This window comes from Loxodonta africana, chromosome 6, assembly GCF_030014295.1.
Source record: "Loxodonta africana isolate mLoxAfr1 chromosome 6, mLoxAfr1.hap2, whole genome shotgun sequence".
Lineage (NCBI taxonomy): Eukaryota > Metazoa > Chordata > Mammalia > Proboscidea > Elephantidae > Loxodonta > Loxodonta africana.
Genome location: NC_087347.1, coordinates 66,937,880 through 66,952,301, shown reverse-complemented (window position 1 = coordinate 66,952,301; position 14,422 = coordinate 66,937,880). Strand labels below are relative to the sequence as shown.

Sequence of the window (14,422 nt, the reverse complement as noted above, 5' to 3'; positions counted from 1 at the left end):
GAGCATTTTTTTTTTAATTTTTATTGTGCTTTAAGTGAAAATTTACACACCAAGTCAGTCTCTTATATAAAAACTTATATACACCTTGCTATATAGTTGCTCTCCCTCTAATGAGACAGCACACTCATTCCCTCCACTCTCTATTTTCGTGTCCATTTGGCCAGCTTCTGACCCCCTCCGCCCTCTCATCTCTTCTCCAGACAGGAGCTGCCCACATAGTCTCATGTGTCTACTTGATCCAAGAAGCTCTCTCTTCACCAGTATCATTTTCTATTCCATAGTCCAGTCCAATCCCTGTCTGAAGAGTTGGCTTTAGGAATGGCTCTTGTCTTGGGCTAACAGAAGGTCTGGAGACCATGACCTCTGGGGTCCTTCTAGTCTCAGTCAGAACATTAAGTCTGGTCTTTTTATGAGAATTTGAGGTCTGCATCCCACTGCTCTCCTGCTCCCTCAGGAGTTCTCTGTTATGTCAGGGAAGTCATCGGTTGTAGCCGGGCACCATCTAGTTTCTCTGGTCTCTGGCTGATGTAGTCTCTGGTTTATGTGGTTCTTTCTGTCTCTTGAGCTCATAGTTACCTTGTGTCCTTGGTGTTCTTCATTCTTCTTCATTGGGTTGAGACCAATTGGTGCATCTTAGATGGCCACTTGCTAGCACTTAAGATATCAGATGCCCCTCTCCAAAGTGGGACACAGAATGTTTTCTTAATAGATTTTATTATGCCAATTGACTTTTATTATGCCCCTGAAACCATGGCTCCCAAACCCCCGCCCCTGCTACGCTGGCCTTCGAAGCATTCAGTTTATTCAGGAAACTTCTTTGCTTTTCGTTTAGTCCAGTTGTCCTGACCTCTCCTGTCTTGTGTGTTATCTTTCCCCTCACGTAAAATAGTTCTTATCTACTGTCTAATTAGTGAAAACCCCTCTCCCTCCCTCCCTCCCCACTCTCATAACCATCAAAGAATATTTTCTTCTCTGTTGAAACTATTTTTCGTGTTCTGGCAATAGTGGTCTCATACAATATTTGTCCTTTTGCAACTCGCTAATTTCACTCAGCATAATGCTTTCCAGATTCCTCCATGTTATGAAATGTTTCACAGATTCATCATTGTTCTTTATCGATGCTTAGTATTCCATTGTGTGAATATACCACAATTTATTTATCCATTCATCCGTTGGTGGGCACCTTGGTTGCTTCCATCTTTTTGCTATTGTAAACAGTGCTGCAGTGAACATGGGTGTGTGTATATCTGTTCGTGTAAAGGCTCTTATTTCTCTAGGATATGTTCCAAGGAGTGGGATTGCTGGATCATATGGTAGTTCTATTTCTAGCTTTTGAAGGAAGCACCAAATCGATTTCCAAAGTGGTTGTACCATTTGACATTCCCACTAGCAGTGTATATGTGTTCCAGTCTCTCCACAACCTCTGTGGCATTTATTATTTTGTGTTTTTTGGATTAATGCCAGAGATGGAATCTCATTGTAGTTTTGATTTGCATTTCTCTAATAACTAGTGATTGAGAGAGTTTCCTCATGTATCTGTTAGCTACCTGAATGAAACATGAGCATATTTTAAAGAGCAGTAGTCCATCCAATTTAGACCAATTAGGAGACAGAAGGAAAATAACCACTTAATCGATAGCTGATCATTGTTATTAATCAAGTCCTTCACACCACAGTTGTACAAGCTGACTGAATATATGATAAACTCACTCCCATTAGAGTTCAGATGGGATTTTGACCTTATTAAACAAAAAAAAAACAAGTTAAATTCGCATTCAAACTCAGCATTAAACCCTTGGAAGGAAGAGAATTAATGAGAAAATGCCTATCATCTCATCAAAACTTTGTATTACAACCTCAAAGGTAAAATCACCCAATGCTGAGGTTCTCCAACAGAGAACTATATGTGTAAGATTTAAAAACAAACCCACTGCACGACAGAAAACCTCAGTGCAGCACTGAATGCTGTCACATGTGTGGATTTAAGACATGCCTTATTATTATTAATGTGGTCCCCAGTCTTTCTCCCTTTTCTTTTAATATGGTAGTGTGACTTCTACTGTGGTACTTCAGATGTTTTCATTTCCATCACAAAGCTGAAGTCCCCTAAGGTCCCTGTATTTTACATGGATATTTGAAAGTAAGACAAATGGAAATATTATATGGAAGGAACATATAACAGTGACTGTACAACTCTGCATATTTGAGGAGTGTATTTCCAGGAAGTACTGAAAGTTAAACATGTACCATCAGGCAGGCTAAGGCAGGACACTGGGAATAGTCATAATGGGGTCAATGCAACACCTGCTCAGGACTTGACTAGACACCAGTTTTCACCTTGAGCTTGTAGGGAGGAGACACTTGGGAGGACAAAGGGCAACAGGATGGATTATCACCCAGTGACCTGTTGGCTGGGTTCTGGCTTCTGCCCTATGCCTTTTCCCATCCATTAACTGTTGCTGGAAACCATAAAATCATCAACTGGCAACTCTACAGCTTCTACTGTAATAAATTCTGATCACATCACATTCTCTCCATTTTCTTGCCACTTCTTTCCTCTTGCATTTCCTTTTTTATATGAAAATATTTATTTTCAAAAGTAAAACAGGTATATATTAAAAAAATTCAAAAGTACAAAAAGCATATAAGACTATATATCTATTTCAAACAGTACAAAAGGGTATAATTAAAAGTACGTAGTCCCCAGTCCCTTTATGAAATAAATTCATTCATTCATTCTTTCTTCTCCCCCACATTTCCCCTCCCTCTCTCTGTATATCTATACATGTATATACACATATAAACCTGGTGATCTGCATCTGTAAAGATTACAGCCAAGAAAACCTTATGGGAAAGTTCTACTTGGTTACATAAAGTCGCCATGAGTCAAATATCAACTCAATGGCACCTGACAACAACAAAACATACAAACACACACATATATCTTTTACACAAAATACATAGACCTATATATTGCTTGTTTTACTTATATCTTATACATTGTTCCATATTAGTTTCTTCCGATATGCCTTATTTTAAATTACTATATAATAATCATACTGTCTGGATGAACCATAATTTTTACCATCGCAATAAAATTCTGAATGTATACGTATATACACACATGCAAGAAAATTTACTGACATATGTATCTTTGTGAAAATATGCAAGCATATATGTTGACTAAATCTGGAGTAGTAGAATTGCTGGGTCAGTTATGCACATTTTAAGTTTGGATAGTTACTGCCAAACCACCCTGCAAAGACGTGAACCAATTTACACTCCATCCCACAATATACGAGTGTCCCTGTGCCCACACACTTGCTAACTTATTGTCTTATCATACAGTTGACTTTTGCCCATTTCATAGTTAAGAAAAATAGTTTCTCACTGTAGTATTTATTAAAGAATGAATCTTTTTATGAGTAGCAATATCAACAAATTTATTGAGTTCTGCACAATTATTCACAAATCCTATATGCAAGTATCCTATACTTTAGTTAGTGTTTTAGGTGCATCGCCTACAATGTGCCAGGCATTGTATTGAGAGGCACATATTTAAAGGGGATCAGGACACAAACTGTGTTCTCAAGGTCTAGGAAGAGAGAAAGATAATATCAAAAAATAATTAATATACAGTGTGAGAAGTGTCAGAATAGAATATTTGTACTGTCTGGATATAGAAGTAGTTAAATCTGGATAAAAAGCTTGTTCCATAAATATACCTTACTTATCCTATTAATTTAGTTTTTTTAATTTTACAAACATATTTAAATGTGATAAGGAAAATACATAATGCCTTGGTCAGCAAGAAGCATGATTGTGGCACTTACAGCTAGTAATTAAAAGTTCTGATTAGGTGAAGAATTATTTTTACCAACTCATCTATACTTACAATCTATATTTATTGGAATAAGTGCAGAATAATTAAAAAAAAAAAAAAACTCTCCTCTCTTGTTTGATACACGTTTTGGGGACTTACAGCTTTGTCTAAAAACATTCAATAACAAAATATTTTTTCTTCATTCATTTTTCCAGATGTTTTTAGCTGTTCTTTAGATGAACAAATTCAAAGCCCAAACTTCATCATCCTGCCCTTATTTTTTCCCCAACTTACAGAACTGTTAAACTTTTAACGTATGGTGGCTCTTATTAACTATTGCTATACACGAAGCTTGTATCACGGATAGTTAATTATATTACACAGAAAGCACTTTCAGTATTGAGATAGTAATAAGATGTAATAATCATGTTAAGATCATTGACTGATGAGGCTCCTATTGGAGCTTTTAATCCTCAATCTAACCTTCCTTAAACACTGTCTCCCTCTCAACTGGAAAGCTTTAAAACTTTATCCCAGGAACAAATTCTACTCACTGACCACATTCCCTTTTCACATGTTGCCTTCATTTCCAAACTTCATTGCATTGTTTGTAGTCTCCACTGCTATCTCTTCATCCAAATGTAAACACCAAAACTGGGCTGCACATAGAACTACAGCAGAAGAAGATGGTGTGATGTCATAGAAACTGTTGAGTAGGGAGCTCAAGAGGTCTAGGTTACGCTTCCAGTTCTACTCTTTGGCAAATTACTCACCTTTGTGTTGATTTTGATATATCATCAGTAAAATGAGCAAATACTACTTGCTCTATTTCCCAGAATAATGGCAAGGACAAACTGAAACAATAGATGGAAAAAAATGGATCAAGAGTTGAAAGCAGTAAGAATCTCCAAACACCCTTTCAGAAACTCCCTTTCACACCCAGGCCAAGTTCTTTATGTGGCCTCTACCTACTCCCAAGCTCCCTGGCTGTACCACCCTCACTTGGGTTTCCTAAGCTTCCGCACCATATCTCCTGTCAATATTTACCTATATTATGTTTTATCTCTCAGCCTTATCTATTATAGATTATATCTATCTCCTTGAAACCTTAACAAGAAGATAGACATAATGAAAAATAACTGGAAAATAATAATGGGCTACATTTATTATTTACTACATGCTAAACCATAAAACCATTTGGCAACCCTATGGTTTTTACCATGATAATTTCTTGTATCATATTCCACCCATTTTCTCTGAGCATTCCATGAAAAGAGCTTTATATACAGTATTCTCACTTAACCTTTACAACAAATCCATGCAGTGGACTCTATCATTATTCTTGTTTTAGCAATAAGGAAACTAAGAACATCGAAAATGAAGTAGTTTGCTCATGGTCTTGCAGCTAAATTGTGGTGGAGCTGGTATTTGAGCCCCACAGAAACTGCTGTCATAACCATCCTGCTCTGCTGTTTCTAGATGCAGAAGTAATGTTATGAACAAATGATCACCAATGTTTAACCTTTTCATTTAACATGCTTATAAAATCATACTCTGAAGTTGGAAGATCATCTAGTTTAGCCATCCATTCAACTCTCAACCTACTTTATCACACACTTAAATAACAATCTGCCTTTTGCTTCCATACCACCAATGAGAAATGCATACTTCATCCCAGAAAGTCCCTTCATCTTCAGACAGCACTGTTGGGAAGTTTTTTATTAAGCGGGAGTCTGTCTTCCTGAAAAGTCTACTCACTGATCTTAATTTTATCTGAGAGCTTTTTTTGAAAAAGTATAATTCAGCTATTACATATAATAAATCCCTTAATAATCTCTTCTCCTGGACAAAGGTACTAAGTGTACCTTGGCCATGCCGGTTTCTCAAATAAAAACACCTAAGGTCCTCTACATTTCTCTCAAATTCCAAGCATGCTCTGACTGGTCAATCAAAGAACAGGACTACAGTTTTCATTGTTATATATACTCTATTTCTACAACACTATCTGAGATACTGGAGCTGACTCCATGGCAACTAAAAAAACAGTAACAACAACAAATACCATAAGATTGTGGGGCAGGGGGAAGCATATCATGTTTTTGACTCATATGTGAGTTTATTTGCAACTAATATTCCTATGTCTTTTTTTCCTTCTCTCCCATCTAGAGTAGTTGACATTGGCCATGTTGGAGTCAGTCCACCTTTTTAGGACAATGATTTTAACCTAGGCTGCATGTTAGGATCACCTTGGGAGCTTTAAAAATATTGATAGCTGGGTCATACCCAGATATTCTGATTTATTTGCTATATGATGTGTTCTAGGATTTATATTAATTATGTCTTCCTATGTATTTAATACCCCAGCTTAATTATCATCTATCAACCTAATGATTAAGTCATCAATGTTCTCACCAAGTCATTGCAGAGTCCTGGAGTCTCACCTTAGGTTATTTGTTGGCCAGGTACACTTTGGGTACAGGCATTCAACCAGTTAAGAACCCATGAAATTATATTATCATTCCACAGTTTTCTATTTTGTTCACAAATCATATCAACAAATATTTTGTCAAATGTCTTACAGAGAACAAATATGGATTCTGGAAACTTACTACCTGGGTTCATATCCCAGTTCAGCTAGCTGGATGAGTTTGGGCAAGTCACCTAACCTCTCTGTACGCATGTTTCCTACCTGCAAAATGGGGACAATAATAATACTTATTTATAGGGATGTTATGAGGATTAACTGAGTTTATACATTTTTCTATACTATTACTAGAAACCCTGGTGGTGTAGTGGTTAAGTGCTACAGCTGCTAACCAAGAGGTCAGTAGTTCGAATCCACGAGGCGCTCCTTGGAAACTCTATCGGGCAGTTCTACTCTGTTCTATAGGGTCGCTATGAGTCGGAATCGACTCTATGGCAGTGGGTGGGTTTATACTATTTCTCCATATAGGGGAATCCACTCGTTACTTCCCTTAAATTACACAAAAGCAGTTGTGTACCTAAATTATATAAAACCCAAAAGCTCCAGTTGGTCAAGAGTTAACTAATCTATGACAAATACAGCATGATCCATTGTACAATAATAAAAATACATAATGTAGGGGAAAATGTCAGAAAAATAAGTCCCTGTGGAGTTATTTCTGAATCTGCTTACCACTAAAAAAAAAAAAAAACTTACCACTAGGTATTTTTAAATGTCTTCAAAGTTCAGATCCAAAAGATTTCCCAGCACCCAGAAGATTCTTAAATAAAGAAATCCCCCTTTAACTTAGTGGAAGAAGCAGAAGGGTTCTAGATGTAAAGCTGTTCCCTCCATTATTTTCTAAAAAACCAAACACTGCCAGAGAGTGAATCAGAGAAAAAATTGAACAAGCATTACTCCAGATCTTCAAGTGAAATTCACAAACCAGTCTTGAAATATCCACAAAGAGACGTTTGGCTAAATATCCCAGTAGTGTTGGAGATTCCTTCTACTAATCAGGAAACAGAATGCTCCTCACTTCTGACTGCACAGGTGCCCCTATGAGAGGCGTCTATTTACTACTCAGTTGCTATTTGTCAAAATATAGATATTGAGAAACTTCACCTTCTAGGAAATTAAAAGAAGAGGTCCCTTCAAACTACTTGTAACTTTAACTTACTGCAAGTAATTACTAGTGACTTTTCCAAAAAATTGAGAATGATTTCAAAGGCAAATATTTTTGGAAGATATTTAGTGATTGAAATTTAGATAGTGGATTCCCACTGGGATTTTACCATAATAAACACACCAACACAGCCAAACAGGATTGAATTAAGTAGGAGAATGCTGGAGCTGACATGGAGGCTAGAGCGATGTTCAAGGTAGAGAGCAATCAGAATCTCCTCCCAAAGAACATGGTTGGAATGCCAGAAAAAAAGCCATCAATATCCTATTAAAAAATTAGAAGAAGTAATGGATAATATAGTAACATTTCTGACTAGGCAAAAGTGGAAAAAGGTGGATGAGGGGAGGCAAAAAAATAATAATATCATTTAAACCCAAAATAATCAGATTGAAACAATTGTATACTGTTAACAGGCATGATAAAAATGAAAGTAAATTATAATTTAGTCCTAAAAGACAATAGAAATGGAGAAATGAACTAGATCACTGGAAGTGCCATTTTTTTTTTTAAAGATATGGTTTGTTGAGCAGTACTTTATTGGAACGGAAGAGTTAATTCATTTCCAAAACTCGGGTGAATTGATCTCACATTCAGCTGACCAGCTGAGGCTCAAAATAGGTTTTGCATGGTACGTAACTGACTGAGAGGAAGAACTGAGGTAGCATTTTAGATCTGGTATAAAAAGGTTAAAGAAATTACTACAAACATCTCCTCTACATTATTCACTAATCAACTGCAAGGTCGCCTAACACAAAATTCTGGTAAAGTATATGTGGTTCGTTTCTATATACTTTTTGTTCATTTTGCAGAATAAATTACACACAGATGTCTAGTCCCTCCTGCTCCTCAACCAAAAACAGGGGAAGGGGTATGGAATTGAGACATGGAAACAAAGAAGAAAGGTCATGCAGAAGGTTGAATAAGCGAAGACAATTTTGCAATATAGCCTTAGATGAGATGAAGGAAGATGAGCCTCAGAACAGGACTCCTTTATTCTCCTGTGGGGAGGTAGCCCAGATCAATACGAGGTACATTCAGAGCCAGGATGGAATGCTCTGCTTCTGTTCTGGTGCAATCAGAATTGGGGTAGCTCTGGGTTGGAACAGGGTTTTAGGTAACTACCTTGACATATGTACAATGGGGATTACAGTAATATAAGAATTCAATAAATCTTGCCTCTAAATATTTTGACACAGTATTGAGGTGTGTAGTAGTTACACAATAAACAGTATCTCTAGTCTATTTGACTCAGTTATGGTGAGTTGAATCATTAAAATACCCCAGAGATTTTCTCATAATTCAAGTTTGCAAGTTACTCATCCTCTGTGAGAAACCTAGGAGGTGGCAGTCAAAAAAGTTGAGTCCTAATATAGAAAATACAATGAACATTTGAATAAAGATGAGATGGAGAGGTTGGAGGGGGCGCGGTGGGGACTGAGGGAGGGACCTCATATTATGTATCTTAACTACAACAAAACAAAATTAATATATAAACATCTCAAACCTGCTAGGGAAGGAAAATCCTGAAAATATCCTAGTTGCCAAGGGATAACAATTGAAAATTAGTTGTACAATACTCATCATTATTTATTTAAAATGTTTCTGTTGTTGTTAGTTGACGTTGAGTCAATTCTGACTCATAGTGACTCCATGTGACAGAGTAGGCTTGCCCCACAGGGTTTTCTAGGCTGTACTCTTTTTTTTAAAACCTCTTAAGAGCAATGAGTTCTTTTATTTTGACAAACTAGTTTCCCCCAAAAGGTGGTGCACTGTTCCTGGAAGTACTGCAATACCAGGTCGATGAGTAGAGTGGACAGACCCAGCTCCTATTCCATCTCCCAATTCCAAAAATCCATTTAATATGTTGTCCTTAGATAGAGGGAAAAAAAAAATTAGACGTATCAAATATTAAACTGTTAAGAACAGATACTATACTTGATCTTAGCCCAAAGGTCAAGAAGTAATAGGCTATACTCTTTATGGGAGTGGATTGCCACATCTTTCTCCCACAGAGCTGTTGGGTAGGTTTGAACCACCAACCTTTTAGATAGCAGCCGAGCACTTAACCATTGCCCCACCAGGGCTCCTTTAAAATGTTTCTGACTGCTATTATTTAACATGCTGCCTTTATTGTTTTAGTAATTACAGGTGGATTTCATCTGTCTTGGAAGAAGTACAGCCAGAATGCTCTTTAGAAGCATGGATGGCGGAACATCGTCTCATGTATTTTGAACATGTTATTAGGAGGACCCAGTCCCACATCATGCTTGGAACAGTAGAGGGTCAGTGAAAAAGAGGAAGACCCTCACCGAGACGGACTGACATAGTGGCTGCAACAATGGGTTCAGGCATAATAATGATTGTGAAGATGGCGCAGGACTTGGCAGCACTTCTTTCTGTTGTACGCAGGGTCGCTATAACTTGGAACCTACTCAACAGCACCTAACAAGAACAGCTCACAATTTCTACTGCACTAATCCTATGTTTTTCATACCACTTTAAGTTTCTCAAATGATAACTTTCTTACCATAAATGTTTTCAGGTATAAATCCTAACAGTAGAAACCTACAGTTTTTACAGAAATATGAAGCCTCCATTACGGCTTTGGTAGAACCAACTTTCTAGACTATTATAGGAGACTCGCCTTATTTAAAAATTACATACGGTTGCTGGATAAAATACAGGACACCCAGGTAAATATGAATTTCAGATAAACAAGTAATAATTTTTAGTGTAAGTATGTCCCATATATTGCATGGAACATACTTATACTAAAAAGTCACTCAATGTTTAGCAAAAATTCAAATTTAATTGGGAATCCAGTATTTTTATTTGCTACATCAGACAACCCTAGAACTAGAACTTCCTACTTCATAAATGGGAAGTAGGACCCGAAAGTCAGGGAAAAGGCTAAAGAAATATAAAGCTTCAAGACAAGAATCCACTTTCTTGACAAAAAACAATCACCTCAGCAACATACCTCAAAACAAATGACAAACTCTCTATAAATAGTCCAAACTAATTATTGAATGTATACAACAGGAAAGCCCAGTGAACTCAGACAGTACTTTTACACTGCAATCAGGTACCTCTGCTATAAATCATAAATAATTGCTTTTAAAATTTGCTGAAGAACAAGTCAGAACTGCTGTGCCTTGATAGAAAAATGAAAAGATGCAGGTAAATCACTAAGATTCGTGAGATTCACATCCTGATAACAATTTTCTAGATCCTAATTTTTTTTTTTTATTTCTTATGAAGGAGAAACTGCTGCTAAGACAGATATGCCAGATTATCCCTCACTTCCCCCAAGTGAATTTTCTACGATCTAGACTATGACAACTTACACCATTCTGAGAGAACACTGACATTCTGAACTTGAAAGGCTTTCATTTACTAAACACATTATATCATCAGGGATTTCAAGGAGAAAATCTCTATGCCCTTCTAACCTTCTCATTTGCAACCAACAAACACAATTTGTGTCGTGGGCTTTGGGGAGGTGAAAAATAGGAGACACTTATTTGTAAGTCAAAATTTAAAGCAAAGTCCCCCTGACAATCTGACAATAACTTGTGGTATGACTTTCCCAAAGAAGAGAAGAAAAATGAGTTATTTAAGTATTATGCTTCATTTAAAACCAGTAAACCTTCTAATTAAATAGCACATATTATATCCCTGCATTTCAATAATAACAATTTATCTTGAATCCTTAATCATGTGTAGTCATTTAGCCTAGGCAAAGATCCAAGGATTAACAAGAATAAAAACAGGAAATTCAAGATTGCAGAGGTGTTTTCAGTTCCACTGGCAAGACCACGTAAGGGCAAACATGTATTGGCATCATCCCCAACCCACCTGCACCTCCATTACCGCCATGCACAGGATAAACACTCCACTAAATGTCTTGGTAGTTCACTTCTGAACACCTCTATTTCAAACTGCAGTATGACCAGCACATCTTTTCAACAAGGGTTATTTGCTGATGGAAAGAGAAGGCAAAGGAAAGCATTCTTGACACATCTACAAGTGCATTTGATGTATTATCACTCTGTGGAAACAAACTATATTTAATATTTCTATAAATTTGGTAGGTGAGAGTTTTACTTTTAAAAATGAGGCAGTTTCATAAAAAATATTTTTCAACATTTTTATCTGTCTTCTGCTGGTTAATTTTATTGCTTAACCAACCCTACCCATACTCATGTATGTACACTAACGTACGGGTAGTTTACATAATATATATACATTACCAAGCAACCAGATAAGGGTAATGATGAGCCGCACAATATAGTTAGCACCTATAGAGTGGTTTTCTACAAATACGTTGCAAAATGATGAGCAAATGCATTCCATTTCAGAACAGAGCTTTTTTTTTTTTTTTAATTGTTGTGAAAATACAGACAGCTATTTTGATGTCACATGTTAAGAAAGGTCCAAAGTGGCAAATGTTAGCAACTTTAAATCTGTAAGTCCCAGAGTAAACAACATAGAGGAACTTTAGAGACATGACTATGCATTCAGACAGTAGAATAGGTTGAAGGTAAGTTTCTCTTCTTGAAGGTCTAATTAGGTGTCCTCCCCCACCCCCCGTCCTTTTTCTTTTTTTAATCTCCTAGAGACACCTTAACAGAAACTATCAGCTTTGACAGAACACCCAAATCCTGGCGGTGAACCATAAATTGACCATTACCATAAAAAGAGCTGCTAAATTAGAAACCATGTGCTCAGTATAAAACTAATTTCATGCTTTCAAAAGCACACAGTGGCTTCTAGCAAGATAGTGGCCCTGGGAGTTGCCGAGACAGATTGGTGAACATGAATGGTTTGCTCCTGATGCTTCTGCTTAGCCAAGCTTTACATGTACTGTCAGTAAATGGGCTCTTGAATCTTCTGTCAAACAAATACACACTTATCTCAAACTTTAGAGCTGGAAGGCATAAAATAAATTCAGCAGGAAAAGCACAAACACATATATACATACACCCCATGTGCCATGTTAGCTTCCAATCAAATGAAAATAGATATCTGTGCACGCCTAACATACTAAACAGACACTTAATAAGCATAATCTTATTTGAATACATCATAACTCTCACACTCAATTCTTATTTAGAAACAGCTCTTCATCATGTAGCAGTAAGAGTCCAACAGACACTCAGAAAAAGGATTCCATCTACTCGGAGGCTAACTTTGAGCTCGCTGTTACCTAGTTGGCTTTCAAATACTCTATACTTACAGCCCTCTATCAGATCTTTCTGAGTATGATCATTTAGTAATTTAACTTCCCAGGTGAGCAGCAGCCTTTTGTTTACATTTAAATAATGAAATCTGCTACATTTAAAATGTCACATCTAATTAAAACACACTCATGAAAAAAAAAAAAAAACTGGCAATCTCCCCTTTCTCTCATATAACACACCAGAACTAGAAATCAATTACTGTAGGTTGTCCAGTGCATGACAGGTCATACCTTTTAATTATTAATAACGTCAACTTTAACAAGGTGTCAACTCCAGTATGTTATCTATTTCACTTACTTTCTGAGCTACCTTGTAAACATGACTGGTTTCCTCCTATATATTTTTCATGTCAAAGATTCTACAAAGTACATTTAGCTCATAGCCTTTTTTTAAATACACCTGAAGCACATAATAATTCTGCTAATTACCTACTTTCAGTAATGATAGCAAATCACATAACATCACTGGCTTGTTCTGAATAATGTTTAAAATGCAAAGGAAGTCACCTACTGGTTAAGATGTCCTCAGCAAACAGCTAGCACAGAAAGAAAATGATGCTTATCACACCCATTTAAGGAGTAACTTTGCAATAAAATGAATGAATCACATATTTTTCTCTTCAGTTTTGCCCCTTCTGATCTGTCAGCACAGAGTGATAAACACAACTGATGACCCCACAGAATCAAACACAACGTACAGGAGAATCTGTTACTGACACCCCGGATCCCAGCATCCAAGTTTTAGAATAAAAATGCTCACCTCTACTAGGAAGTCCACTCCACATCCTGGCAGGGCTCTCACCAGCCTAGAGAGCAATGAACTTGAGTAAACAAAACTTCCAGTATGTGATCAGTATAACGCACAGTGCTACCGAGACTTGACTCCAGCCCTGATTATCTTTCTGACAGTACCACGTTATACCAGTGCAGCTCCAAACCTTCCCAGATGCTGGCTTATTGCACTGCTCATTGAAAATCCTTTACACGCTGGCAACATTTTAGGGAAGGACAAGCACATTCTGAGTCATTTGTAAAGAAAGCAAAGCAATTTCAATTCTATATCTCCATGCGTGCTGAAACCAGAGGCTCTGTCAACCTACAAGTCTGAGGTGGATTTATGCCGAGAAACAGGCAACCTAAGCCTTCATTATCAATGCATGAAATCAGCCACTGTGATCAAATTCACACAAACCACAAAAAGGATATGATTATGAAAGGCTCCACAGATTTAGCACCAAACCTTGTGGAAGAAAGAATCGTCTATCGAAATTGTGTAAATGTTAAAAATAGCTCTGGCTTTTCAACAATGAGCAGGATACAGAGAAGAAATCAGCAGTCTATATTATAAGGGCTTATCATAAAGGCTGCAAAAAACAAAGTAGCTGTAGATTCCTGAGACTTCTCTGTAGACAAATGAAGGTACAAGAAGATATTATAACAACAACAAAATTCCATATATTTGACACAGATGCCCATTAAAGAGCAAGTTAAATATATTTATTCCTAATCACCTGTCTTTAAAAAAAAAAAAAATTTTTTATTTAATCACCTGTCTTTAAAATGAAAATAATACTGATAGTAAAAATTTGCATTGCTATGTTAGCACCAGGGCAAAATACTATTCATTTTATTCAAAGACAAGTTCTTAAGCAATAAAGATTTAAATATATGTTGTGTAACAAAGTAGACATGTAAGATAGAGAATAT

The 14,422-nt window shown here is 36.7% G+C and overlaps 1 protein-coding gene and 1 pseudogene across 2 annotated transcripts in view; both read right to left on the bottom strand.

Moving 5' to 3' along the window:
- ZNF385B (zinc finger protein 385B) overlaps positions 1–14,422 on the bottom strand; it is a 305,144-nt gene that overhangs the window by 272,447 nt on the left and 18,275 nt on the right. The gene's annotated exons all lie outside the window — the stretch shown is intronic.
- Positions 9,233–9,438, bottom strand: LOC111749487 (U2 spliceosomal RNA; annotated as a pseudogene).